This window comes from Phyllobates terribilis, unplaced genomic scaffold (genome assembly GCF_046119375.1).
Source record: "Phyllobates terribilis strain yellow unplaced genomic scaffold, ASM4611937v1 Scaffold_1606__1_contigs__length_246918, whole genome shotgun sequence".
NCBI classification, from domain to species: Eukaryota; Metazoa; Chordata; class Amphibia; order Anura; family Dendrobatidae; genus Phyllobates; species Phyllobates terribilis.
In genome coordinates, this window is record NW_027364366.1 from 203460 (window position 1) to 229085 (window position 25626).

Consider the following 25626-nt stretch of genomic DNA (forward strand, 5'->3'; position numbering starts at 1 on the left):
CAGAAAGAATTGAATTCAATGTTTTTTGTTCATTTTGCTTGTTTGTCGGATTTTGGGATGGACTCTTTGGCTTTGCTTTTCTTCTCCTCATTGGATTTTTCATGTTCAAAGTTGCAGAAGCCAGATTACAAGCTCATTTTGGTTCATCTTCAGCAACTGTGCATTGCATTGCCATGTAATGTGATGCAATGCTATCTTTCTAGCTCTCCCTTTTTACTTCCTTTTGGATAAACAGACATATTAGGCAAGCATTTTGGAGCTTTCACCTAAATAACTACAGGTGGTGAGATAAGCTGCACAATATAATTGACCTTTCAGTATATTGTTGCACACACACCATCTATTTAGCAAATGCCCTTGTTATCAACAGCAGCCTTTTAAACTCACCTGAGCTAACAGGTATGTGCGCTGGTTACTCTGCTGCGCTTAAAATTTCTTTTTTGGTTTGCTACAATGCCTTTTCTGAAACGTTGTCTCCTTCTGCTGGAACACTGACTTCTTTCATTTAATGCCTGCAGACTATAAAAGAGAACCCAACCCAAAAAGTTTGGTTGATTAGTCTGTGGCATTCTGTTAAACTGTTGCTTATGGCGGTCTCTGTGAGCTTCTCAGCGACATTCAGCCAGCCAGGTATCCTGCCTGCAGTAGATGGAATGTGGCAATGGAACGCTGGCTGCGCGTGTCATAATAGGCTCTGAGCCTTTATATACCTGTGCACAGCAGCAGCCACCTTCAGTCTGCTGCTGGACAGCCAGCAGCAGCAGCAGCAGGAGAGGTATGTAATCAGGAGCCCTCCTGCTAAGGGTAGACAGCTGCTCGTTCCACCCCACCCCCCGCCTTAATTGGTTCTCCTCCCTTCCAACGGTGTTGAGGCGGGTGGGAACAGCAGGGGGTGAAGGTGCTGTGTTTAAAGAGGTGGAGTTATGCAGATCTAAAACGCGTGGATTGCAGCAGCAGCAAGCCGAAAAGTGCAGGCATGTAAGGGATCTAGAGGTTGACAACATGTCTTCTTAACGGGAGTCCAGGAGCTCATCTCCACAAATGGACTTTTCAGGATCCTTGGGTGGCTCCGTAGTTTGAAACCAATTCTGGTTATCGCTTCTCGGCCTTTTGGCTAAGATCAAGTGTAGTATCTGTTCTTATCAGTTTAATATCTGATACGTCCCCTATCTGGGGACCATATATTAAATGGATTTTTAGAACAGGGAGATGGAAAAAGAGCTTGCTCTGTCCACTCCACGCATTGACCTGGTATTGCAGTATCTCCAGGACCGGTGCACCCCTTCTTTAATGCAGTTTCTAAAATCAGAAAGAATTGAATTCAATGTTTTTTGTTCATTTTGCTTGTTTGTCGGATTTTGGGATGGACTCTTTGGCTTTGCTTTTCTTCTCCTCATTGGATTTTTCATGTTCAAAGTTGCAGAAGCCAGATTACAAGCTCATTTTGGTTCATCTTCAGCAACTGTGCATTGCATTGCCATGTAATGTGATGCAATGCTATCTTTCTAGCTCTCCCTTTTTACTTCCTTTTGGATAAACAGACATATTAGGCAAGCATTTTGGAGCTTTCACCTAAATAACTACAGGTGGTGAGATAAGCTGCACAATATAATTGACCTTTCAGTATATTGTTGCACACACACCATCTATTTAGCAAATGCCCTTGTTATCAACAGCAGCCTTTTAAACTCACCTGAGCTAACAGGTATGTGCGCTGGTTACTCTGCTGCGCTTAAAATTTCTTTTTTGGTTTGCTACAATGCCTTTTCTGAAACGTTGTCTCCTTCTGCTGGAACACTGACTTCTTTCATTTAATGCCTGCAGACTATAAAAGAGAACCCAACCCAAAAAGTTTGGTTGATTAGTCTGTGGCATTCTGTTAAACTGTTGCTTATGGCGGTCTCTGTGAGCTTCTCAGCGACATTCAGCCAGCCAGGTATCCTGCCTGCAGTAGATGGAATGTGGCAATGGAACGCTGGCTGCGCGTGTCATAATAGGCTCTGAGCCTTTATATACCTGTGCACAGCAGCAGCCACCTTCAGTCTGCTGCTGGACAGCCAGCAGCAGCAGCAGCAGGAGAGGTATGTAATCAGGAGCCCTCCTGCTAAGGGTAGACAGCTGCTCGTTCCACCCCACCCCCCGCCTTAATTGGTTCTCCTCCCTTCCAACGGTGTTGAGGCGGGTGGGAACAGCAGGGGGTGAAGGTGCTGTGTTTAAAGAGGTGGAGTTATGCAGATCTAAAACGCGTGGATTGCAGCAGCAGCAAGCCGAAAAGTGCAGGCATGTAAGGGATCTAGAGGTTGACAACATGTCTTCTTAACGGGAGTCCAGGAGCTCATCTCCACAAATGGACTTTTCAGGATCCTTGGGTGGCTCCGTAGTTTGAAACCAATTCTGGTTATCGCTTCTCGGCCTTTTGGCTAAGATCAAGTGTAGTATCTGTTCTTATCAGTTTAATATCTGATACGTCCCCTATCTGGGGACCATATATTAAATGGATTTTTAGAACAGGGAGATGGAAAAAGAGCTTGCTCTGTCCACTCCACGCATTGACCTGGTATTGCAGTATCTCCAGGACCGGTGCACCCCTTCTTTAATGCAGTTTCTAAAATCAGAAAGAATTGAATTCAATGTTTTTTGTTCATTTTGCTTGTTTGTCGGATTTTGGGATGGACTCTTTGGCTTTGCTTTTCTTCTCCTCATTGGATTTTTCATGTTCAAAGTTGCAGAAGCCAGATTACAAGCTCATTTTGGTTCATCTTCAGCAACTGTGCATTGCATTGCCATGTAATGTGATGCAATGCTATCTTTCTAGCTCTCCCTTTTTACTTCCTTTTGGATAAACAGACATATTAGGCAAGCATTTTGGAGCTTTCACCTAAATAACTACAGGTGGTGAGATAAGCTGCACAATATAATTGACCTTTCAGTATATTGTTGCACACACACCATCTATTTAGCAAATGCCCTTGTTATCAACAGCAGCCTTTTAAACTCACCTGAGCTAACAGGTATGTGCGCTGGTTACTCTGCTGCGCTTAAAATTTCTTTTTTGGTTTGCTACAATGCCTTTTCTGAAACGTTGTCTCCTTCTGCTGGAACACTGACTTCTTTCATTTAATGCCTGCAGACTATAAAAGAGAACCCAACCCAAAAAGTTTGGTTGATTAGTCTGTGGCATTCTGTTAAACTGTTGCTTATGGCGGTCTCTGTGAGCTTCTCAGCGACATTCAGCCAGCCAGGTATCCTGCCTGCAGTAGATGGAATGTGGCAATGGAACGCTGGCTGCGCGTGTCATAATAGGCTCTGAGCCTTTATATACCTGTGCACAGCAGCAGCCACCTTCAGTCTGCTGCTGGACAGCCAGCAGCAGCAGCAGCAGGAGAGGTATGTAATCAGGAGCCCTCCTGCTAAGGGTAGACAGCTGCTCGTTCCACCCCACCCCCCGCCTTAATTGGTTCTCCTCCCTTCCAACGGTGTTGAGGCGGGTGGGAACAGCAGGGGGTGAAGGTGCTGTGTTTAAAGAGGTGGAGTTATGCAGATCTAAAACGCGTGGATTGCAGCAGCAGCAAGCCGAAAAGTGCAGGCATGTAAGGGATCTAGAGGTTGACAACATGTCTTCTTAACGGGAGTCCAGGAGCTCATCTCCACAAATGGACTTTTCAGGATCCTTGGGTGGCTCCGTAGTTTGAAACCAATTCTGGTTATCGCTTCTCGGCCTTTTGGCTAAGATCAAGTGTAGTATCTGTTCTTATCAGTTTAATATCTGATACGTCCCCTATCTGGGGACCATATATTAAATGGATTTTTAGAACAGGGAGATGGAAAAAGAGCTTGCTCTGTCCACTCCACGCATTGACCTGGTATTGCAGTATCTCCAGGACCGGTGCACCCCTTCTTTAATGCAGTTTCTAAAATCAGAAAGAATTGAATTCAATGTTTTTTGTTCATTTTGCTTGTTTGTCGGATTTTGGGATGGACTCTTTGGCTTTGCTTTTCTTCTCCTCATTGGATTTTTCATGTTCAAAGTTGCAGAAGCCAGATTACAAGCTCATTTTGGTTCATCTTCAGCAACTGTGCATTGCATTGCCATGTAATGTGATGCAATGCTATCTTTCTAGCTCTCCCTTTTTACTTCCTTTTGGATAAACAGACATATTAGGCAAGCATTTTGGAGCTTTCACCTAAATAACTACAGGTGGTGAGATAAGCTGCACAATATAATTGACCTTTCAGTATATTGTTGCACACACACCATCTATTTAGCAAATGCCCTTGTTATCAACAGCAGCCTTTTAAACTCACCTGAGCTAACAGGTATGTGCGCTGGTTACTCTGCTGCGCTTAAAATTTCTTTTTTGGTTTGCTACAATGCCTTTTCTGAAACGTTGTCTCCTTCTGCTGGAACACTGACTTCTTTCATTTAATGCCTGCAGACTATAAAAGAGAACCCAACCCAAAAAGTTTGGTTGATTAGTCTGTGGCATTCTGTTAAACTGTTGCTTATGGCGGTCTCTGTGAGCTTCTCAGCGACATTCAGCCAGCCAGGTATCCTGCCTGCAGTAGATGGAATGTGGCAATGGAACGCTGGCTGCGCGTGTCATAATAGGCTCTGAGCCTTTATATACCTGTGCACAGCAGCAGCCACCTTCAGTCTGCTGCTGGACAGCCAGCAGCAGCAGCAGCAGGAGAGGTATGTAATCAGGAGCCCTCCTGCTAAGGGTAGACAGCTGCTCGTTCCACCCCACCCCCCGCCTTAATTGGTTCTCCTCCCTTCCAACGGTGTTGAGGCGGGTGGGAACACCAGGGGGTGAAGGTGCTGTGTTTAAAGAGGTGGAGTTATGCAGATCTAAAACGCGTGGATTGCAGCAGCAGCAAGCCGAAAAGTGCAGGCATGTAAGGGATCTAGAGGTTGACAACATGTCTTCTTAACGGGAGTCCAGGAGCTCATCTCCACAAATGGACTTTTCAGGATCCTTGGGTGGCTCCGTAGTTTGAAACCAATTCTGGTTATCGCTTCTCGGCCTTTTGGCTAAGATCAAGTGTAGTATCTGTTCTTATCAGTTTAATATCTGATACGTCCCCTATCTGGGGACCATATATTAAATGGATTTTTAGAACAGGGAGATGGAAAAAGAGCTTGCTCTGTCCACTCCACGCATTGACCTGGTATTGCAGTATCTCCAGGACCGGTGCACCCCTTCTTTAATGCAGTTTCTAAAATCAGAAAGAATTGAATTCAATGTTTTTTGTTCATTTTGCTTGTTTGTCGGATTTTGGGATGGACTCTTTGGCTTTGCTTTTCTTCTCCTCATTGGATTTTTCATGTTCAAAGTTGCAGAAGCCAGATTACAAGCTCATTTTGGTTCATCTTCAGCAACTGTGCATTGCATTGCCATGTAATGTGATGCAATGCTATCTTTCTAGCTCTCCCTTTTTACTTCCTTTTGGATAAACAGACATATTAGGCAAGCATTTTGGAGCTTTCACCTAAATAACTACAGGTGGTGAGATAAGCTGCACAATATAATTGACCTTTCAGTATATTGTTGCACACACACCATCTATTTAGCAAATGCCCTTGTTATCAACAGCAGCCTTTTAAACTCACCTGAGCTAACAGGTATGTGCGCTGGTTACTCTGCTGCGCTTAAAATTTCTTTTTTGGTTTGCTACAATGCCTTTTCTGAAACGTTGTCTCCTTCTGCTGGAACACTGACTTCTTTCATTTAATGCCTGCAGACTATAAAAGAGAACCCAACCCAAAAAGTTTGGTTGATTAGTCTGTGGCATTCTGTTAAACTGTTGCTTATGGCGGTCTCTGTGAGCTTCTCAGCGACATTCAGCCAGCCAGGTATCCTGCCTGCAGTAGATGGAATGTGGCAATGGAACGCTGGCTGCGCGTGTCATAATAGGCTCTGAGCCTTTATATACCTGTGCACAGCAGCAGCCACCTTCAGTCTGCTGCTGGACAGCCAGCAGCAGCAGCAGCAGGAGAGGTATGTAATCAGGAGCCCTCCTGCTAAGGGTAGACAGCTGCTCGTTCCACCCCACCCCCCGCCTTAATTGGTTCTCCTCCCTTCCAACGGTGTTGAGGCGGGTGGGAACAGCAGGGGGTGAAGGTGCTGTGTTTAAAGAGGTGGAGTTATGCAGATCTAAAACGCGTGGATTGCAGCAGCAGCAAGCCGAAAAGTGCAGGCATGTAAGGGATCTAGAGGTTGACAACATGTCTTCTTAACGGGAGTCCAGGAGCTCATCTCCACAAATGGACTTTTCAGGATCCTTGGGTGGCTCCGTAGTTTGAAACCAATTCTGGTTATCGCTTCTCGGCCTTTTGGCTAAGATCAAGTGTAGTATCTGTTCTTATCAGTTTAATATCTGATACGTCCCCTATCTGGGGACCATATATTAAATGGATTTTTAGAACAGGGAGATGGAAAAAGAGCTTGCTCTGTCCACTCCACGCATTGACCTGGTATTGCAGTATCTCCAGGACCGGTGCACCCCTTCTTTAATGCAGTTTCTAAAATCAGAAAGAATTGAATTCAATGTTTTTTGTTCATTTTGCTTGTTTGTCGGATTTTGGGATGGACTCTTTGGCTTTGCTTTTCTTCTCCTCATTGGATTTTTCATGTTCAAAGTTGCAGAAGCCAGATTACAAGCTCATTTTGGTTCATCTTCAGCAACTGTGCATTGCATTGCCATGTAATGTGATGCAATGCTATCTTTCTAGCTCTCCCTTTTTACTTCCTTTTGGATAAACAGACATATTAGGCAAGCATTTTGGAGCTTTCACCTAAATAACTACAGGTGGTGAGATAAGCTGCACAATATAATTGACCTTTCAGTATATTGTTGCACACACACCATCTATTTAGCAAATGCCCTTGTTATCAACAGCAGCCTTTTAAACTCACCTGAGCTAACAGGTATGTGCGCTGGTTACTCTGCTGCGCTTAAAATTTCTTTTTTGGTTTGCTACAATGCCTTTTCTGAAACGTTGTCTCCTTCTGCTGGAACACTGACTTCTTTCATTTAATGCCTGCAGACTATAAAAGAGAACCCAACCCAAAAAGTTTGGTTGATTAGTCTGTGGCATTCTGTTAAACTGTTGCTTATGGCGGTCTCTGTGAGCTTCTCAGCGACATTCAGCCAGCCAGGTATCCTGCCTGCAGTAGATGGAATGTGGCAATGGAACGCTGGCTGCGCGTGTCATAATAGGCTCTGAGCCTTTATATACCTGTGCACAGCAGCAGCCACCTTCAGTCTGCTGCTGGACAGCCAGCAGCAGCAGCAGCAGGAGAGGTATGTAATCAGGAGCCCTCCTGCTAAGGGTAGACAGCTGCTCGTTCCACCCCACCCCCCGCCTTAATTGGTTCTCCTCCCTTCCAACGGTGTTGAGGCGGGTGGGAACAGCAGGGGGTGAAGGTGCTGTGTTTAAAGAGGTGGAGTTATGCAGATCTAAAACGCGTGGATTGCAGCAGCAGCAAGCCGAAAAGTGCAGGCATGTAAGGGATCTAGAGGTTGACAACATGTCTTCTTAACGGGAGTCCAGGAGCTCATCTCCACAAATGGACTTTTCAGGATCCTTGGGTGGCTCCGTAGTTTGAAACCAATTCTGGTTATCGCTTCTCGGCCTTTTGGCTAAGATCAAGTGTAGTATCTGTTCTTATCAGTTTAATATCTGATACGTCCCCTATCTGGGGACCATATATTAAATGGATTTTTAGAACAGGGAGATGGAAAAAGAGCTTGCTCTGTCCACTCCACGCATTGACCTGGTATTGCAGTATCTCCAGGACCGGTGCACCCCTTCTTTAATGCAGTTTCTAAAATCAGAAAGAATTGAATTCAATGTTTTTTGTTCATTTTGCTTGTTTGTCGGATTTTGGGATGGACTCTTTGGCTTTGCTTTTCTTCTCCTCATTGGATTTTTCATGTTCAAAGTTGCAGAAGCCAGATTACAAGCTCATTTTGGTTCATCTTCAGCAACTGTGCATTGCATTGCCATGTAATGTGATGCAATGCTATCTTTCTAGCTCTCCCTTTTTACTTCCTTTTGGATAAACAGACATATTAGGCAAGCATTTTGGAGCTTTCACCTAAATAACTACAGGTGGTGAGATAAGCTGCACAATATAATTGACCTTTCAGTATATTGTTGCACACACCATCTATTTAGCAAATGCCCTTGTTATCAACAGCAGCCTTTTAAACTCACCTGAGCTAACAGGTATGTGCGCTGGTTACTCTGCTGCGCTTAAAATTTCTTTTTTGGTTTGCTACAATGCCTTTTCTGAAACGTTGTCTCCTTCTGCTGGAACACTGACTTCTTTCATTTAATGCCTGCAGACTATAAAAGAGAACCCAACCCAAAAAGTTTGGTTGATTAGTCTGTGGCATTCTGTTAAACTGTTGCTTATGGCGGTCTCTGTGAGCTTCTCAGCGACATTCAGCCAGCCAGGTATCCTGCCTGCAGTAGATGGAATGTGGCAATGGAACGCTGGCTGCGCGTGTCATAATAGGCTCTGAGCCTTTATATACCTGTGCACAGCAGCAGCCACCTTCAGTCTGCTGCTGGACAGCCAGCAGCAGCAGCAGCAGGAGAGGTATGTAATCAGGAGCCCTCCTGCTAAGGGTAGACAGCTGCTCGTTCCACCCCACCCCCCGCCTTAATTGGTTCTCCTCCCTTCCAACGGTGTTGAGGCGGGTGGGAACAGCAGGGGGTGAAGGTGCTGTGTTTAAAGAGGTGGAGTTATGCAGATCTAAAACGCGTGGATTGCAGCAGCAGCAAGCCGAAAAGTGCAGGCATGTAAGGGATCTAGAGGTTGACAACATGTCTTCTTAACGGGAGTCCAGGAGCTCATCTCCACAAATGGACTTTTCAGGATCCTTGGGTGGCTCCGTAGTTTGAAACCAATTCTGGTTATCGCTTCTCGGCCTTTTGGCTAAGATCAAGTGTAGTATCTGTTCTTATCAGTTTAATATCTGATACGTCCCCTATCTGGGGACCATATATTAAATGGATTTTTAGAACAGGGAGATGGAAAAAGAGCTTGCTCTGTCCACTCCACGCATTGACCTGGTATTGCAGTATCTCCAGGACCGGTGCACCCCTTCTTTAATGCAGTTTCTAAAATCAGAAAGAATTGAATTCAATGTTTTTTGTTCATTTTGCTTGTTTGTCGGATTTTGGGATGGACTCTTTGGCTTTGCTTTTCTTCTCCTCATTGGATTTTTCATGTTCAAAGTTGCAGAAGCCAGATTACAAGCTCATTTTGGTTCATCTTCAGCAACTGTGCATTGCATTGCCATGTAATGTGATGCAATGCTATCTTTCTAGCTCTCCCTTTTTACTTCCTTTTGGATAAACAGACATATTAGGCAAGCATTTTGGAGCTTTCACCTAAATAACTACAGGTGGTGAGATAAGCTGCACAATATAATTGACCTTTCAGTATATTGTTGCACACACACCATCTATTTAGCAAATGCCCTTGTTATCAACAGCAGCCTTTTAAACTCACCTGAGCTAACAGGTATGTGCGCTGGTTACTCTGCTGCGCTTAAAATTTCTTTTTTGGTTTGCTACAATGCCTTTTCTGAAACGTTGTCTCCTTCTGCTGGAACACTGACTTCTTTCATTTAATGCCTGCAGACTATAAAAGAGAACCCAACCCAAAAAGTTTGGTTGATTAGTCTGTGGCATTCTGTTAAACTGTTGCTTATGGCGGTCTCTGTGAGCTTCTCAGCGACATTCAGCCAGCCAGGTATCCTGCCTGCAGTAGATGGAATGTGGCAATGGAACGCTGGCTGCGCGTGTCATAATAGGCTCTGAGCCTTTATATACCTGTGCACAGCAGCAGCCACCTTCAGTCTGCTGCTGGACAGCCAGCAGCAGCAGCAGCAGGAGAGGTATGTAATCAGGAGCCCTCCTGCTAAGGGTAGACAGCTGCTCGTTCCACCCCACCCCCCGCCTTAATTGGTTCTCCTCCCTTCCAACGGTGTTGAGGCGGGTGGGAACAGCAGGGGGTGAAGGTGCTGTGTTTAAAGAGGTGGAGTTATGCAGATCTAAAACGCGTGGATTGCAGCAGCAGCAAGCCGAAAAGTGCAGGCATGTAAGGGATCTAGAGGTTGACAACATGTCTTCTTAACGGGAGTCCAGGAGCTCATCTCCACAAATGGACTTTTCAGGATCCTTGGGTGGCTCCGTAGTTTGAAACCAATTCTGGTTATCGCTTCTCGGCCTTTTGGCTAAGATCAAGTGTAGTATCTGTTCTTATCAGTTTAATATCTGATACGTCCCCTATCTGGGGACCATATATTAAATGGATTTTTAGAACAGGGAGATGGAAAAAGAGCTTGCTCTGTCCACTCCACGCATTGACCTGGTATTGCAGTATCTCCAGGACCGGTGCACCCCTTCTTTAATGCAGTTTCTAAAATCAGAAAGAATTGAATTCAATGTTTTTTGTTCATTTTGCTTGTTTGTCGGATTTTGGGATGGACTCTTTGGCTTTGCTTTTCTTCTCCTCATTGGATTTTTCATGTTCAAAGTTGCAGAAGCCAGATTACAAGCTCATTTTGGTTCATCTTCAGCAACTGTGCATTGCATTGCCATGTAATGTGATGCAATGCTATCTTTCTAGCTCTCCCTTTTTACTTCCTTTTGGATAAACAGACATATTAGGCAAGCATTTTGGAGCTTTCACCTAAATAACTACAGGTGGTGAGATAAGCTGCACAATATAATTGACCTTTCAGTATATTGTTGCACACACACCATCTATTTAGCAAATGCCCTTGTTATCAACAGCAGCCTTTTAAACTCACCTGAGCTAACAGGTATGTGCGCTGGTTACTCTGCTGCGCTTAAAATTTCTTTTTTGGTTTGCTACAATGCCTTTTCTGAAACGTTGTCTCCTTCTGCTGGAACACTGACTTCTTTCATTTAATGCCTGCAGACTATAAAAGAGAACCCAACCCAAAAAGTTTGGTTGATTAGTCTGTGGCATTCTGTTAAACTGTTGCTTATGGCGGTCTCTGTGAGCTTCTCAGCGACATTCAGCCAGCCAGGTATCCTGCCTGCAGTAGATGGAATGTGGCAATGGAACGCTGGCTGCGCGTGTCATAATAGGCTCTGAGCCTTTATATACCTGTGCACAGCAGCAGCCACCTTCAGTCTGCTGCTGGACAGCCAGCAGCAGCAGCAGCAGGAGAGGTATGTAATCAGGAGCCCTCCTGCTAAGGGTAGACAGCTGCTCGTTCCACCCCACCCCCCGCCTTAATTGGTTCTCCTCCCTTCCAACGGTGTTGAGGCGGGTGGGAACAGCAGGGGGTGAAGGTGCTGTGTTTAAAGAGGTGGAGTTATGCAGATCTAAAACGCGTGGATTGCAGCAGCAGCAAGCCGAAAAGTGCAGGCATGTAAGGGATCTAGAGGTTGACAACATGTCTTCTTAACGGGAGTCCAGGAGCTCATCTCCACAAATGGACTTTTCAGGATCCTTGGGTGGCTCCGTAGTTTGAAACCAATTCTGGTTATCGCTTCTCGGCCTTTTGGCTAAGATCAAGTGTAGTATCTGTTCTTATCAGTTTAATATCTGATACGTCCCCTATCTGGGGACCATATATTAAATGGATTTTTAGAACAGGGAGATGGAAAAAGAGCTTGCTCTGTCCACTCCACGCATTGACCTGGTATTGCAGTATCTCCAGGACCGGTGCACCCCTTCTTTAATGCAGTTTCTAAAATCAGAAAGAATTGAATTCAATGTTTTTTGTTCATTTTGCTTGTTTGTCGGATTTTGGGATGGACTCTTTGGCTTTGCTTTTCTTCTCCTCATTGGATTTTTCATGTTCAAAGTTGCAGAAGCCAGATTACAAGCTCATTTTGGTTCATCTTCAGCAACTGTGCATTGCATTGCCATGTAATGTGATGCAATGCTATCTTTCTAGCTCTCCCTTTTTACTTCCTTTTGGATAAACAGACATATTAGGCAAGCATTTTGGAGCTTTCACCTAAATAACTACAGGTGGTGAGATAAGCTGCACAATATAATTGACCTTTCAGTATATTGTTGCACACACACCATCTATTTAGCAAATGCCCTTGTTATCAACAGCAGCCTTTTAAACTCACCTGAGCTAACAGGTATGTGCGCTGGTTACTCTGCTGCGCTTAAAATTTCTTTTTTGGTTTGCTACAATGCCTTTTCTGAAACGTTGTCTCCTTCTGCTGGAACACTGACTTCTTTCATTTAATGCCTGCAGACTATAAAAGAGAACCCAACCCAAAAAGTTTGGTTGATTAGTCTGTGGCATTCTGTTAAACTGTTGCTTATGGCGGTCTCTGTGAGCTTCTCAGCGACATTCAGCCAGCCAGGTATCCTGCCTGCAGTAGATGGAATGTGGCAATGGAACGCTGGCTGCGCGTGTCATAATAGGCTCTGAGCCTTTATATACCTGTGCACAGCAGCAGCCACCTTCAGTCTGCTGCTGGACAGCCAGCAGCAGCAGCAGCAGGAGAGGTATGTAATCAGGAGCCCTCCTGCTAAGGGTAGACAGCTGCTCGTTCCACCCCACCCCCCGCCTTAATTGGTTCTCCTCCCTTCCAACGGTGTTGAGGCGGGTGGGAACAGCAGGGGGTGAAGGTGCTGTGTTTAAAGAGGTGGAGTTATGCAGATCTAAAACGCGTGGATTGCAGCAGCAGCAAGCCGAAAAGTGCAGGCATGTAAGGGATCTAGAGGTTGACAACATGTCTTCTTAACGGGAGTCCAGGAGCTCATCTCCACAAATGGACTTTTCAGGATCCTTGGGTGGCTCCGTAGTTTGAAACCAATTCTGGTTATCGCTTCTCGGCCTTTTGGCTAAGATCAAGTGTAGTATCTGTTCTTATCAGTTTAATATCTGATACGTCCCCTATCTGGGGACCATATATTAAATGGATTTTTAGAACAGGGAGATGGAAAAAGAGCTTGCTCTGTCCACTCCACGCATTGACCTGGTATTGCAGTATCTCCAGGACCGGTGCACCCCTTCTTTAATGCAGTTTCTAAAATCAGAAAGAATTGAATTCAATGTTTTTTGTTCATTTTGCTTGTTTGTCGGATTTTGGGATGGACTCTTTGGCTTTGCTTTTCTTCTCCTCATTGGATTTTTCATGTTCAAAGTTGCAGAAGCCAGATTACAAGCTCATTTTGGTTCATCTTCAGCAACTGTGCATTGCATTGCCATGTAATGTGATGCAATGCTATCTTTCTAGCTCTCCCTTTTTACTTCCTTTTGGATAAACAGACATATTAGGCAAGCATTTTGGAGCTTTCACCTAAATAACTACAGGTGGTGAGATAAGCTGCACAATATAATTGACCTTTCAGTATATTGTTGCACACACACCATCTATTTAGCAAATGCCCTTGTTATCAACAGCAGCCTTTTAAACTCACCTGAGCTAACAGGTATGTGCGCTGGTTACTCTGCTGCGCTTAAAATTTCTTTTTTGGTTTGCTACAATGCCTTTTCTGAAACGTTGTCTCCTTCTGCTGGAACACTGACTTCTTTCATTTAATGCCTGCAGACTATAAAAGAGAACCCAACCCAAAAAGTTTGGTTGATTAGTCTGTGGCATTCTGTTAAACTGTTGCTTATGGCGGTCTCTGTGAGCTTCTCAGCGACATTCAGCCAGCCAGGTATCCTGCCTGCAGTAGATGGAATGTGGCAATGGAACGCTGGCTGCGCGTGTCATAATAGGCTCTGAGCCTTTATATACCTGTGCACAGCAGCAGCCACCTTCAGTCTGCTGCTGGACAGCCAGCAGCAGCAGCAGCAGGAGAGGTATGTAATCAGGAGCCCTCCTGCTAAGGGTAGACAGCTGCTCGTTCCACCCCACCCCCCGCCTTAATTGGTTCTCCTCCCTTCCAACGGTGTTGAGGCGGGTGGGAACAGCAGGGGGTGAAGGTGCTGTGTTTAAAGAGGTGGAGTTATGCAGATCTAAAACGCGTGGATTGCAGCAGCAGCAAGCCGAAAAGTGCAGGCATGTAAGGGATCTAGAGGTTGACAACATGTCTTCTTAACGGGAGTCCAGGAGCTCATCTCCACAAATGGACTTTTCAGGATCCTTGGGTGGCTCCGTAGTTTGAAACCAATTCTGGTTATCGCTTCTCGGCCTTTTGGCTAAGATCAAGTGTAGTATCTGTTCTTATCAGTTTAATATCTGATACGTCCCCTATCTGGGGACCATATATTAAATGGATTTTTAGAACAGGGAGATGGAAAAAGAGCTTGCTCTGTCCACTCCACGCATTGACCTGGTATTGCAGTATCTCCAGGACCGGTGCACCCCTTCTTTAATGCAGTTTCTAAAATCAGAAAGAATTGAATTCAATGTTTTTTGTTCATTTTGCTTGTTTGTCGGATTTTGGGATGGACTCTTTGGCTTTGCTTTTCTTCTCCTCATTGGATTTTTCATGTTCAAAGTTGCAGAAGCCAGATTACAAGCTCATTTTGGTTCATCTTCAGCAACTGTGCATTGCATTGCCATGTAATGTGATGCAATGCTATCTTTCTAGCTCTCCCTTTTTACTTCCTTTTGGATAAACAGACATATTAGGCAAGCATTTTGGAGCTTTCACCTAAATAACTACAGGTGGTGAGATAAGCTGCACAATATAATTGACCTTTCAGTATATTGTTGCACACACACCATCTATTTAGCAAATGCCCTTGTTATCAACAGCAGCCTTTTAAACTCACCTGAGCTAACAGGTATGTGCGCTGGTTACTCTGCTGCGCTTAAAATTTCTTTTTTGGTTTGCTACAATGCCTTTTCTGAAACGTTGTCTCCTTCTGCTGGAACACTGACTTCTTTCATTTAATGCCTGCAGACTATAAAAGAGAACCCAACCCAAAAAGTTTGGTTGATTAGTCTGTGGCATTCTGTTAAACTGTTGCTTATGGCGGTCTCTGTGAGCTTCTCAGCGACATTCAGCCAGCCAGGTATCCTGCCTGCAGTAGATGGAATGTGGCAATGGAACGCTGGCTGCGCGTGTCATAATAGGCTCTGAGCCTTTATATACCTGTGCACAGCAGCAGCCACCTTCAGTCTGCTGCTGGACAGCCAGCAGCAGCAGCAGCAGGAGAGGTATGTAATCAGGAGCCCTCCTGCTAAGGGTAGACAGCTGCTCGTTCCACCCCACCCCCCGCCTTAATTGGTTCTCCTCCCTTCCAACGGTGTTGAGGCGGGTGGGAACAGCAGGGGGTGAAGGTGCTGTGTTTAAAGAGGTGGAGTTATGCAGATCTAAAACGCGTGGATTGCAGCAGCAGCAAGCCGAAAAGTGCAGGCATGTAAGGGATCTAGAGGTTGACAACATGTCTTCTTAACGGGAGTCCAGGAGCTCATCTCCACAAATGGACTTTTCAGGATCCTTGGGTGGCTCCGTAGTTTGAAACCAATTCTGGTTATCGCTTCTCGGCCTTTTGGCTAAGATCAAGTGTAGTATCTGTTCTTATCAGTTTAATATCTGATACGTCCCCTATCTGGGGACCATATATTAAATGGATTTTTAGAACAGGGAGATGGAAAAAGAGCTTGCTCTGTCCACTCCACGCATTGACCTGGTATTGCAGTATCTCCAGGACCGGTGCACCCCTTCTTTAATGCAGTTTCTAAAATCAGAAAGAATTGAATTCAATGTTTTTTGTTCATTTTGCTTGTTTGTCGGATTTTGGGATGGACTCTTTGGCTTTGCTTTTCTTCTCCTCATTGGATTTTTCATGTTCAAAGTTGCAGAAGCCAGATTACAAGCTCATTTTGGTTCATCTTCAGCAACTGTGCATTGCATTGCCATGTAATGTGATGCAATGCTATCTTTCTAGCTCTCCCTTTTTACTTCCTTTTGGATAAACAGACATATTAGGCAAGCATTTTGGAGCTTTCACCTAAATAACTACAGGTGGTGAGATAAGCTGCACAATATAATTGACCTTTCAGTATATTGTTGCACACACACCATCTATTTAGCAAATGCCCTTGTTATCAACAGCAGCCTTTTAAACTCACCTGAGCTAACAGGTATGTGCGCTGGTTACTCTGCTGCGCTTAAAATTTCTTTTTTGGTTTGCTACAATGCCTTTTCTGAAACGTTGTCTCCTTCTGCTGGAACACTGACTTCTTTCATTTAATGCCTGCAGACTATAAAAGAGAACCCAACCCAAAAAGTTTGGTTGATTAGTCTGTGGCATTCTGTTAAACTGTTGCTTATGGCGGTCTCTGTGAGCTTCTCAGCGACATTCAGCCAGCCAGGTATCCTGCCTGCAGTAGATGGAATGTGGCAATGGAACGCTGGCTGCGCGTGTCATAATAGGCTCTGAGCCTTTATATACCTGTGCACAGCAGCAGCCACCTTCAGTCTGCTGCTGGACAGCCAGCAGCAGCAGCAGCAGGAGAGGTATGTAATCAGGAGCCCTCCTGCTAAGGGTAGACAGCTGCTCGTTCCACCCCACCCCCCGCCTTAATTGGTTCTCCTCCCTTCCAACGGTGTTGAGGCGGGTGGGAACAGCAGGGGGTGAAGGTGCTGTGTTTAAAGAGGTGGAGTTATGCAGATCTAAAACGCGTGGATTGCAGCAGCAGCAAGCCGAAAAGTGCAGGCATGTAAGGGATCTAGAGGTTGACAACATGTCTTCTTAACGGGAGTCCAGGAGCTCATCTCCACAAATGGACTTTTCAGGATCCTTGGGTGGCTCCGTAGTTTGAAACCAATTCTGGTTATCGCTTCTCGGCCTTTTGGCTAAGATCAAGTGTAGTATCTGTTCTTATCAGTTTAATATCTGATACGTCCCCTATCTGGGGACCATATATTAAATGGATTTTTAGAACAGGGAGATGGAAAAAGAGCTTGCTCTGTCCACTCCACGCATTGACCTGGTATTGCAGTATCTCCAGGACCGGTGCACCCCTTCTTTAATGCAGTTTCTAAAATCAGAAAGAATTGAATTCAATGTTTTTTGTTCATTTTGCTTGTTTGTCGGATTTTGGGATGGACTCTTTGGCTTTGCTTTTCTTCTCCTCATTGGATTTTTCATGTTCAAAGTTGCAGAAGCCAGATTACAAGCTCATTTTGGTTCATCTTCAGCAACTGTGCATTGCATTGCCATGTAATGTGATGCAATGCTATCTTTCTAGCTCTCCCTTTTTACTTCCTTTTGGATAAACAGACATATTAGGCAAGCATTTTGGAGCTTTCACCTAAATAACTACAGGTGGTGAGATAAGCTGCACAATATAATTGACCTTTCAGTATATTGTTGCACACACACCATCTATTTAGCAAATGCCCTTGTTATCAACAGCAGCAGCAGCCTTTTAAACTTCACCCTGAGCTAACAGGTATGTGCGCGCGTTACTCTGCTGCGCTTAAAATTTCTTTTTTTGGTTTGCTACAATGCTTTTCTGAAACGTTGTCTCCTTCTGCTGGAACACTGACTTCTTTCATTTAATGCCTGCAGACTATAAAAGAGAACCCAACCCAAAAAGTTTGGTTGATTAGTCTGTGGCATTCTGTTAAACTGTTGCTTATGGCGGTCTCTGTGAGCTTCTCAGCGACTTCAGCCAGCCAGGTATCCTGCCTGCAGTAGATGGAATGTGGCAATGGAACGCTGGCTGCGCGTGTCATAATAGGCTCTGAGCCTTTATATACCTGTGCACAGCACAGCCACCTTCAGTCTGCTGCTGGACAGCCAGCAGCAGCAGCAGCAGGAGAGGTATGTAATCAGGAGCCCTCCTGCTAAGGGTAGACAGCTGCTCGTTCCACCCACCCCCGCCCCTTAATTGGTTCTCCTCCTTCCAACGGTGTTGAGGCGGGTGGGAACAGCAGGGGGTGAAGGTGCTGTGTTTAAAGAGGTGGAGTTATGCAGATCTAAAACGCGTGGATTGCAGCAGCAGCAAGCCGAAAAGTGCAGGCATGTAAGGGATCTAGAGGTTGACAACATGTCTTCTTAACGGGAGTCCAGGAGCTCATCTCCACAAATGGACTTTTCAGGATCCTTGGGAGGCTCCGTAGTTTGGAAACCAATTCTGGTTATCGCTTCTCGGCCTTTTGGCTAAGATCAAGTGTAGTATCTGTTCTTATCAGTTTAATATCTGATACGTCCCCTATCTGGGGACCATATATTAAATGGATTTTAGAACAGGGAGATGGAAAAGAGCTTGCTCTGTCCACTCCACGCATTGACCTGGATTGCAGTATCTCCAGGACCGGTGCACCCCTTCTTTAATGCAGTTTCTAAAATCAGAAAGAATTGAATTCAATGTTTTATTGTTCATTTTGCTTGTTTGTCGGATTTTGGGATGGACTCTTTGGCTTTGCTTTCTTCTCCTCATTGGATTTTTCATGTTCAAAGTTGCAGAAGCCAGATTACAAGCTCATTTTGGTTCATCTTCAGCAACTGTGCATTGCATTGCCATGTAATGTGATGCAATGCTATCTTTCTAGCTCTCCCTTTTTACTTCCTTTGGATAAACAGACATATTAGGCAAGCATTTTGGAGCTTTCACCTATATAACTACAGGTGGTGAGATAAGCTGCACAATATAATTGACCTTTCAGTATATTGTTGCACACACACCATCTATTTAGCAAATGCCCTTGTTATCAACAGCAGCCTTTTAAACTCACCTGAGCTAACAGGTATGTGCGCTGGTTACTCTGCTGCGCTTAAAATTTCTTTTTTGGTTGCTACAATGCCTTTTCTGAAACGTTGTCTCCTTCTGCTGGAACACTGACTTCTTTCATTTAATGCCTGCAGACTATAAAAGAGAACCCAACCCAAAAAGTTTGGTTGATTAGTCTGTGGCATTCTGTTAAACTGTTGCTTATGGCGGTCTCTGTGAGCTTCTCAGCGACATTCAGCCAGCCAGGTATCCTGCCTGCAGTAGATGGAATGTGGCAATGGAACGCTGGCTGCGCGTGCATAATAGGCTCTGAGCCTTTATATACCTGTGCACAGCAGCAGCCACCTTCAGTCTGCTGCTGGACAGCCAGCAGCAGCAGCAGCAGGAGAGGTATGTAATCAGGAGCTCTCCTGCTAAGGGTAGACAGCTGCTCGTTCCACCCCACCCCCCGCCTTAATTGGTTCTCCTCCCTTCCAACGGTGTTGAGGCGGGTGGGAACAGCAGGGGTGAAGGTGCTGTGTTTAAAGAGGTGGAGTTATGCAGATCTAAAACGCGTGGATTGCAGCAGCAGCAAGCCGAAAAGTGCAGGCATGTAAGGGATCTAGAGGTTGACAACATGTCTTCTTAACGGGAGTCCAGGAGCTCATCTCCACAAATGGACTTTTCAGGATCCTTGGGTGGCTCCGTAGTTTGAAACCAATTCTGGTTATCGCTTCTCGGCCTTTTGGCTAAGATCAAGTGTAGTATCTGTTCTTATCAGTTTAATATCTGATACGTCCCCTATCTGGGGACCATATATTAAATGGATTTTTAGAACAGGGAGATGGAAAAAGAGCTTGCTCTGTCCACTCCACGCATTGACCTGGTATTGCAGTATCTCCAGGACGGTGCACCCCTTCTTTAATGCAGTTTCTAAAATCAGAAAGAATTGAATTCAATGTTTTTTGTTCATTTTGCTTGTTTGTCGATTTTGGGATGGACTCTTTGGCTTTGCTTTTCTTCTCCTCATTGGATTTTTCATGTTCAAAGTTGCAGAAGCCAGATTACAAGCTCATTTTGGTTCATCTTCAGCAACTGTGCATTGCATTGCCATGTAATGTGATGCAATGCTATCTTTCTAGCTCTCCCTTTTTACTTCCTTTTGGATAAACAGACATATTAGGCAAGCATTTTGGAGCTTTCACCTAAATAACTACAGGTGGTGAGATAAGCTGCACAATATAATTGACCTTTCAGTATATTGTTGCACACACACCATCTATTTAGCAAATGCCCTTGTTATCAACAGCAGCCTTTTAAACTCACCTGAGCTAACAGGTATGTGCGCTGGTTACTCTGCTGCGCTTAAATTTCTTTTTTGGTTTGCTACAATGCCTTTTCTGAAACGTTGTCTCCTTCTGCTGGAACACTGACTTCTTTCATTTAATGCCTGCAGACTATAAAAGAGAACCCAACCCAAAAAGTTTGGTTGATTAGTCTGTGGCATTCTGTTAAACTGTTGCTTATGGCGGTCTCTGTGAGCTTCTCAGCGACATTCAGCCAGCCAGGGTATCCTGCCTGCAGTAGATGGAATGTGGCAATGGAACGCTGGCTGCGCGTGTCATAATAGGCTCTGAGCCTTTATATACCTGTGCACAGCAGCAGCCACCTTCAGTCTGCTGCTGGACAGCCAGCAGCAGCAGCAGCAGGAGAGGTATGTAATCAGGAGCCCTCCTGCTAAGGGTAGACAGCTGCTCGTTCCACCCCACCCCCCGCCTTAATTGGTTCTCCTCCCTTCCAACGGTGTTGAGGCGGGTGGGAACAGCAGGGGGTGAAGGTGCTGTGTTTAAAGAGGTGGAGTTATGCAGATCTAAAACGCGTGGATTGCAGCAGCAGCAAGCCGAAAAGTGCAGGCATGTAAGGGATCTAGAGGTTGACAACATGTCTTCTTAACGGGAGTCCAGGAGCTCATCTCCACAAATGGACTTTTCAGGATCCTTGGGTGGCTCCGTAGTTTGAAACCATTCTGGTTATCGCTTCTCGGCCTTTTGGCTAAGATCAAGTGTAGTATCTGTTCTTATCAGTTTAATATCTGATACGTCCCCTATCTGGGGACCATATATTAAATGGATTTTTAGAACAGGGAGATGGAAAAAGAGCTTGCTCTGTCCACTCCACGCATTGACCTGGTATTGCAGTATCTCCAGGACCGGTGCACCCCTTCTTTAATGCAGTTTCTAAAATCAGAAAGAATTGAATTCAATGTTTTTTGTTCATTTTGCTTGTTTGTCGGATTTGGGATGGACTCTTTGGCTTTGCTTTTCTTCTCCTCATTGGATTTTTCATGTTCAAAGTTGCAGAAGCCAGATTACAAGCTCATTTTGGTTCATCTTCAGCAACTGTGCATTGCATTGCCATGTAATGTGATGCAATGCTATCTTTCTAGCTCTCCCTTTTTACTTCCTTTTGGATAAACAGACATATTAGGCAAGCATTTTGGAGCTTTCACCTAAATAACTACAGGTGGTGAGATAAGCTGCACAATATAATTGACCTTTCAGTATATTGTTGCACACACACCATCTATTTAGCAAATGCCCTTGTTATCAACAGCAGCCTTTTAAACTCACCTGAGCTAACAGGTATGTGCGCTGGTTACTCTGCTGCGCTTAAAATTTCTTTTTTGGTTTGCTACAATGCCTTTTCTGAAACGTTGTCTCCTTCTGCTGGAACACTGACTTCTTTCATTTAATGCCTGCAGACTATAAAAGAGAACCCAACCCAAAAAGTTTGGTTGATTAGTCTGTGGCATTCTGTTAAACTGTTGCTTATGGCGGTCTCTGTGAGCTTCTCAGCGACATTCAGCAGCCAGGTATCCTGCCTGCAGTAGATGGAATGTGGCAATGGAACGCTGGCTGCGCGTGTCATAATAGGCTCTGAGCCTTTATATACCTGTGCACAGCAGCAGCCACCTTCAGTCTGCTGCTGGACAGCCAGCAGCAGCAGCAGCAGGAGAGGTATGTAATCAGGAGCCCTCCTGCTAAGGGTAGACAGCTGCTCGTTCCACCCCACCCCCGCCTTAATTGGTTCTCCTCCCTTCCAACGGTGTTGAGGCGGGTGGGAACAGCAGGGGGTGAAGGTGCTGTGTTTAAAGAGGTGGAGTTATGCAGATCTAAACGCGTGGATTGCAGCAGCAGCAAGCCGAAAAGTGCAGGCATGTAAGGGATCTAGAGGTTGACAACATGTCTTCTTAACGGGAGTCCAGGAGCTCATCTCCACAAATGGACTTTTCAGGATCCTTGGGTGGCTCCGTAGTTTGAAACCAATTCTGGTTATCGCTTCTCGGCCTTTTGGCTAAGATCAAGTGTAGTATCTGTTCTTATCAGTTTAATATCTGATACGTCCCCTATCTGGGGACCATATATTAAATGGATTTTTAGAACAGGGAGATGGAAAAAGAGCTTGCTCTGTCCACTCCACGCATTGACCTGGTATTGCAGTATCTCCAGGACCGGTGCACCCCTTCTTTAATGCAGTTTCTAAAATCAGAAAGAATTGAATTCAATGTTTTTTGTTCATTTTGCTTGTTTGTCGGATTTTGGGATGGACTCTTTGGCTTTGCTTTTCTCTCCTCATTGGATTTTTCATGTTCAAAGTTGCAGAAGCCAGATTACAAGCTCATTTTGGTTCATCTTCAGCAACTGTGCATTGCATTGCCATGTAATGTGATGCAATGCTATCTTTCTAGCTCTCCCTTTTTACTTCCTTTTGGATAAACAGACATATTAGGCAAGCATTTTGGAGCTTTCACCTAAATAACTACAGGTGGTGAGATAAGCTGCACAATATAATTGACCTTTCAGTATATTGTTGCACACACACCATCTATTTAGCAATGCCCTTGTTATCAACAGCAGCCTTTTAACTCACCTGAGCTAACAGGTATGTGCGCTGGTTACTCTGCTGCGCTTAAAATTTCTTTTTTGGTTTGCTACAATGCCTTTTCTGAAACGTTGTCTCCTTCTGCTGGAACACTGACTTCTTTCATTTAATGCCTGCAGACTATAAAAGAGAACCCAACCCAAAAAGTTTGGTTGATTAGTCTGTGGCATTCTGTTAAACTGTTGCTTATGGCGGTCTCTGTGAGCTTCTCAGCGACATTCAGCCAGCCAGGTATCCTGCCTGCAGTAGATGGAATGTGGCAATGGAACGCTGGCTGCGCGTGTCATAATAGGCTCTGAGCCTTTATATACCTGTGCACAGCAGCAGCCACCTTCAGTCTGCTGCTGGACAGCCAGCAGCAGCAGCAGCAGGAGAGGTATGTAATCAGGAGCCCTCCTGCTAAGGGTAGACAGCTGCTCGTTCCACCCCACCCCCCCGCCTTAATTGGTTCTCCTCCCTTCCAACGGTGTTGAGGCGGGTGGGAACAGCAGGGGGTGAAGGTGCTGTGTTTAAAGAGGTGGAGTTATGCAGATCTAAAACGCGTGGATTGCAGCAGCAGCAAGCGAAAAGTGCAGGCATGTAAGGGATCTAGAGGTTGACAACATGTCTTCTTAACGGGAGTCCAGGAGCTCATCTCCACAAATGGACTTTTCAGGATCCTTGGGTGGCTCCGTAGTTTGAAAACCAATTCTGGTTATCGCTTCTCGGCCTTTTGGCTAAGATCAAGTGTAGTATCTGTTCTTATCAGTTTAATATCTGATACGTCCCCTATCTGGGGACCATATATTAAATGGATTTTTAGAACAGGGAGATGGAAAAAGAGCTTGCTCTGTCCACTCCACGCATTGACCTGGTATTGCAGTATCTCCAGGACCGGTGCACCCCTTCTTTAATGCAGTTTCTAAAATCAGAAAGAATTGAATTCAATGTTTTTTGTTCATTTTGCTTGTTTGTCGGATTTTGGGATGGACTCTTTGGCTTTGCTTTTCTTCTCCTCATTGGATTTTTCATGTTCAAAGTTGCAGAAGCCAGATTACAAGCTCATTTTGGTTCATCTTCAGCAACTGTGCATTGCATTGCCATGTAATGTGATGCAATGCTATCTTTCTAGCTCTCCCTTTTTACTTCCTTTTGGATAAACAGACATATTAGGCAAGCATTTTGGAGCTTTCACCTAAATAACTACAGGTGGTGAGATAAGCTGCACAATATAATTGACCTTTCAGTATATTGTTGCACACACACCATCTATTTAGCAAATGCCCTTGTTATCAACAGCAGCCTTTTAAACTCACCTGAGCTAACAGGTATGTGCGCTGGTTACTCTGCTGCGCTTAAAAATTTCTTTTTTGGTTTGCTACAATGCCTTTTCTGAAACGTTGTCTCCTTCTGCTGGAACACTGACTTCTTTCATTTAATGCCTGCAGACTATAAAAGAGAACCCAACCCAAAAAGTTTGGTTGATTAGTCTGTGGCATTCTGTTAAACTGTTGCTTATGGCGGTCTCTGTGAGCTTCTCAGCGACATTCAGCCAGCCAGGTATCCTGCCTGCAGTAGATGGAATGTGGCAATGGAACGCTGGCTGCGCGTGTCATAATAGGCTCTGAGCCTTTATATACCTGTGCACAGCAGCAGCCACCTTCAGTCTGCTGCTGGACAGCCAGCAGCAGCAGCAGCAGGAGAGGTATGTAATCAGGAGCCCTCCTGCTAAGGGTAGACAGCTGCTCGTTCCACCCCACCCCCCGCCTTAATTGGTTCTCCTCCCTTCCAACGGTGTTGAGGCGGGTGGGAACAGCAGGGGGTGAAGGTGCTGTGTTTAAAGAGGTGGAGTTATGCAGATCTAAAACGCGTGGATTGCAGCAGCAGCAAGCCGAAAAGTGCAGGCATGTAAGGGATCTAGAGGTTGACAACATGTCTTCTTAACGGGAGTCCAGGAGCTCATCTCCACAAATGGACTTTTCAGGATCCTTGGGTGGCTCCGTAGTTTGAAACCAATTCTGGTTATCGCTTCTCGGCCTTTTGGCTAAGATCAAGTGTAGTATCTGTTCTTATCAGTTTAATATCTGATACGTCCCCTATCTGGGGACCATATATTAAATGGATTTTTAGAACAGGGAGATGGAAAAAGAGCTTGCTCTGTCCACTCCACGCATTGACCTGGTATTGCAGTATCTCCAGGACCGGTGCACCCCTTCTTTAATGCAGTTTCTAAAATCAGAAAGAATTGAATTCAATGTTTTTTGTTCATTTTGCTTGTTTGTCGGATTTTGGGATGGACTCTTTGGCTTTGCTTTTCTTCTCCTCATTGGATTTTTCATGTTCAAAGTTGCAGAAGCCAGATTACAAGCTCATTTTGGTTCATCTTCAGCAACTGTGCATTGCATTGCCATGTAATGTGATGCAATGCTATCTTTCTAGCTCTCCCTTTTTAACTTCCTTTTGGATAAACAGACATATTAGGCAAGCATTTTGGAGCTTTCACCTAAATAACTACAGGTGGTGAGATAAGCTGCACAATATAATTGACCTTTCAGTATATTGTTGCACACACACCATCTATTTAGCAAATGCCCTTGTTATCAACAGCAGCCTTTTAAACTCACCTGAGCTAACAGGTATGTGCGCTGGTTACTCTGCTGCGCTTAAAATTTCTTTTTTGGTTTGCTACAATGCCTTTTCTGAAACGTTGTCTCCTTCTGCTGGAACACTGACTTCTTTCATTTAATGCCTGCAGACTATAAAAGAGAACCCAACCCAAAAAGTTTGGTTGATTAGTCTGTGGCATTCTGTTAAACTGTTGCTTATGGCGGTCTCTGTGAGCTTCTCAGCGACATTCAGCCAGCCAGGTATCCTGCCTGCAGTAGATGGAATGTGGCAATGGAACGCTGGCTGCGCGTGTCATAATAGGCTCTGAGCCTTTATATACCTGTGCACAGCAGCAGCCACCTTCAGTCTGCTGCTGGACAGCCAGCAGCAGCAGCAGCAGGAGAGGTATGTAATCAGGAGCCCTCCTGCTAAGGGTAGACAGCTGCTCGTTC

The 25626-nt window shown here is 44.9% G+C and overlaps 19 non-coding genes across 19 annotated transcripts; all 19 read left to right on the forward strand.

The window, feature by feature from the left end:
• The first annotated feature begins 1094 nt into the window (after positions 1 to 1094).
• Positions 1095 to 1285, forward strand: LOC141244758 (U2 spliceosomal RNA). The gene has a single exon (XR_012308669.1). It is a non-coding gene; the product is annotated as a U2 spliceosomal RNA (small nuclear RNA).
• A 1115-nt stretch (positions 1286 to 2400) lies between these two features.
• On the forward strand, positions 2401 to 2591 carry LOC141244759 (U2 spliceosomal RNA). Its single transcript, XR_012308670.1, has one exon. It is a non-coding gene; the product is annotated as a U2 spliceosomal RNA (small nuclear RNA).
• Positions 2592 to 3706: 1115 nt separating this feature from the next.
• Positions 3707 to 3897, forward strand: LOC141244760 (U2 spliceosomal RNA). Its single transcript, XR_012308671.1, has one exon. It is a non-coding gene; the product is annotated as a U2 spliceosomal RNA (small nuclear RNA).
• A 1115-nt stretch (positions 3898 to 5012) lies between these two features.
• LOC141244761 (U2 spliceosomal RNA) lies at positions 5013 to 5203 on the forward strand. Its single transcript, XR_012308672.1, has one exon. It is a non-coding gene; the product is annotated as a U2 spliceosomal RNA (small nuclear RNA).
• A 1115-nt stretch (positions 5204 to 6318) lies between these two features.
• LOC141244762 (U2 spliceosomal RNA) lies at positions 6319 to 6509 on the forward strand. Its single transcript, XR_012308673.1, has one exon. It is a non-coding gene; the product is annotated as a U2 spliceosomal RNA (small nuclear RNA).
• Positions 6510 to 7624: 1115 nt separating this feature from the next.
• LOC141244763 (U2 spliceosomal RNA) lies at positions 7625 to 7815 on the forward strand. The gene has a single exon (XR_012308674.1). It is a non-coding gene; the product is annotated as a U2 spliceosomal RNA (small nuclear RNA).
• Positions 7816 to 8928: 1113 nt separating this feature from the next.
• Positions 8929 to 9119, forward strand: LOC141244764 (U2 spliceosomal RNA). Its single transcript, XR_012308675.1, has one exon. It is a non-coding gene; the product is annotated as a U2 spliceosomal RNA (small nuclear RNA).
• A 1115-nt stretch (positions 9120 to 10234) lies between these two features.
• On the forward strand, positions 10235 to 10425 carry LOC141244765 (U2 spliceosomal RNA). Its single transcript, XR_012308676.1, has one exon. It is a non-coding gene; the product is annotated as a U2 spliceosomal RNA (small nuclear RNA).
• Positions 10426 to 11540: 1115 nt separating this feature from the next.
• On the forward strand, positions 11541 to 11731 carry LOC141244766 (U2 spliceosomal RNA). Its single transcript, XR_012308677.1, has one exon. It is a non-coding gene; the product is annotated as a U2 spliceosomal RNA (small nuclear RNA).
• A 1115-nt stretch (positions 11732 to 12846) lies between these two features.
• On the forward strand, positions 12847 to 13037 carry LOC141244768 (U2 spliceosomal RNA). The gene has a single exon (XR_012308679.1). It is a non-coding gene; the product is annotated as a U2 spliceosomal RNA (small nuclear RNA).
• Positions 13038 to 14152: 1115 nt separating this feature from the next.
• LOC141244769 (U2 spliceosomal RNA) lies at positions 14153 to 14343 on the forward strand. Its single transcript, XR_012308680.1, has one exon. It is a non-coding gene; the product is annotated as a U2 spliceosomal RNA (small nuclear RNA).
• Positions 14344 to 15458: 1115 nt separating this feature from the next.
• On the forward strand, positions 15459 to 15649 carry LOC141244770 (U2 spliceosomal RNA). The gene has a single exon (XR_012308681.1). It is a non-coding gene; the product is annotated as a U2 spliceosomal RNA (small nuclear RNA).
• A 1115-nt stretch (positions 15650 to 16764) lies between these two features.
• Positions 16765 to 16955, forward strand: LOC141244771 (U2 spliceosomal RNA). Its single transcript, XR_012308682.1, has one exon. It is a non-coding gene; the product is annotated as a U2 spliceosomal RNA (small nuclear RNA).
• Positions 16956 to 18076: 1121 nt separating this feature from the next.
• LOC141244809 (U2 spliceosomal RNA) lies at positions 18077 to 18264 on the forward strand. Its single transcript, XR_012308719.1, has one exon. It is a non-coding gene; the product is annotated as a U2 spliceosomal RNA (small nuclear RNA).
• A 1111-nt stretch (positions 18265 to 19375) lies between these two features.
• LOC141244801 (U2 spliceosomal RNA) lies at positions 19376 to 19565 on the forward strand. Its single transcript, XR_012308711.1, has one exon. It is a non-coding gene; the product is annotated as a U2 spliceosomal RNA (small nuclear RNA).
• Positions 19566 to 20678: 1113 nt separating this feature from the next.
• On the forward strand, positions 20679 to 20869 carry LOC141244772 (U2 spliceosomal RNA). The gene has a single exon (XR_012308683.1). It is a non-coding gene; the product is annotated as a U2 spliceosomal RNA (small nuclear RNA).
• Positions 20870 to 21980: 1111 nt separating this feature from the next.
• On the forward strand, positions 21981 to 22171 carry LOC141244773 (U2 spliceosomal RNA). Its single transcript, XR_012308684.1, has one exon. It is a non-coding gene; the product is annotated as a U2 spliceosomal RNA (small nuclear RNA).
• A 1113-nt stretch (positions 22172 to 23284) lies between these two features.
• LOC141244774 (U2 spliceosomal RNA) lies at positions 23285 to 23475 on the forward strand. The gene has a single exon (XR_012308685.1). It is a non-coding gene; the product is annotated as a U2 spliceosomal RNA (small nuclear RNA).
• A 1116-nt stretch (positions 23476 to 24591) lies between these two features.
• Positions 24592 to 24782, forward strand: LOC141244775 (U2 spliceosomal RNA). Its single transcript, XR_012308686.1, has one exon. It is a non-coding gene; the product is annotated as a U2 spliceosomal RNA (small nuclear RNA).
• The last annotated feature ends 844 nt before the right edge of the window (positions 24783 to 25626 follow it).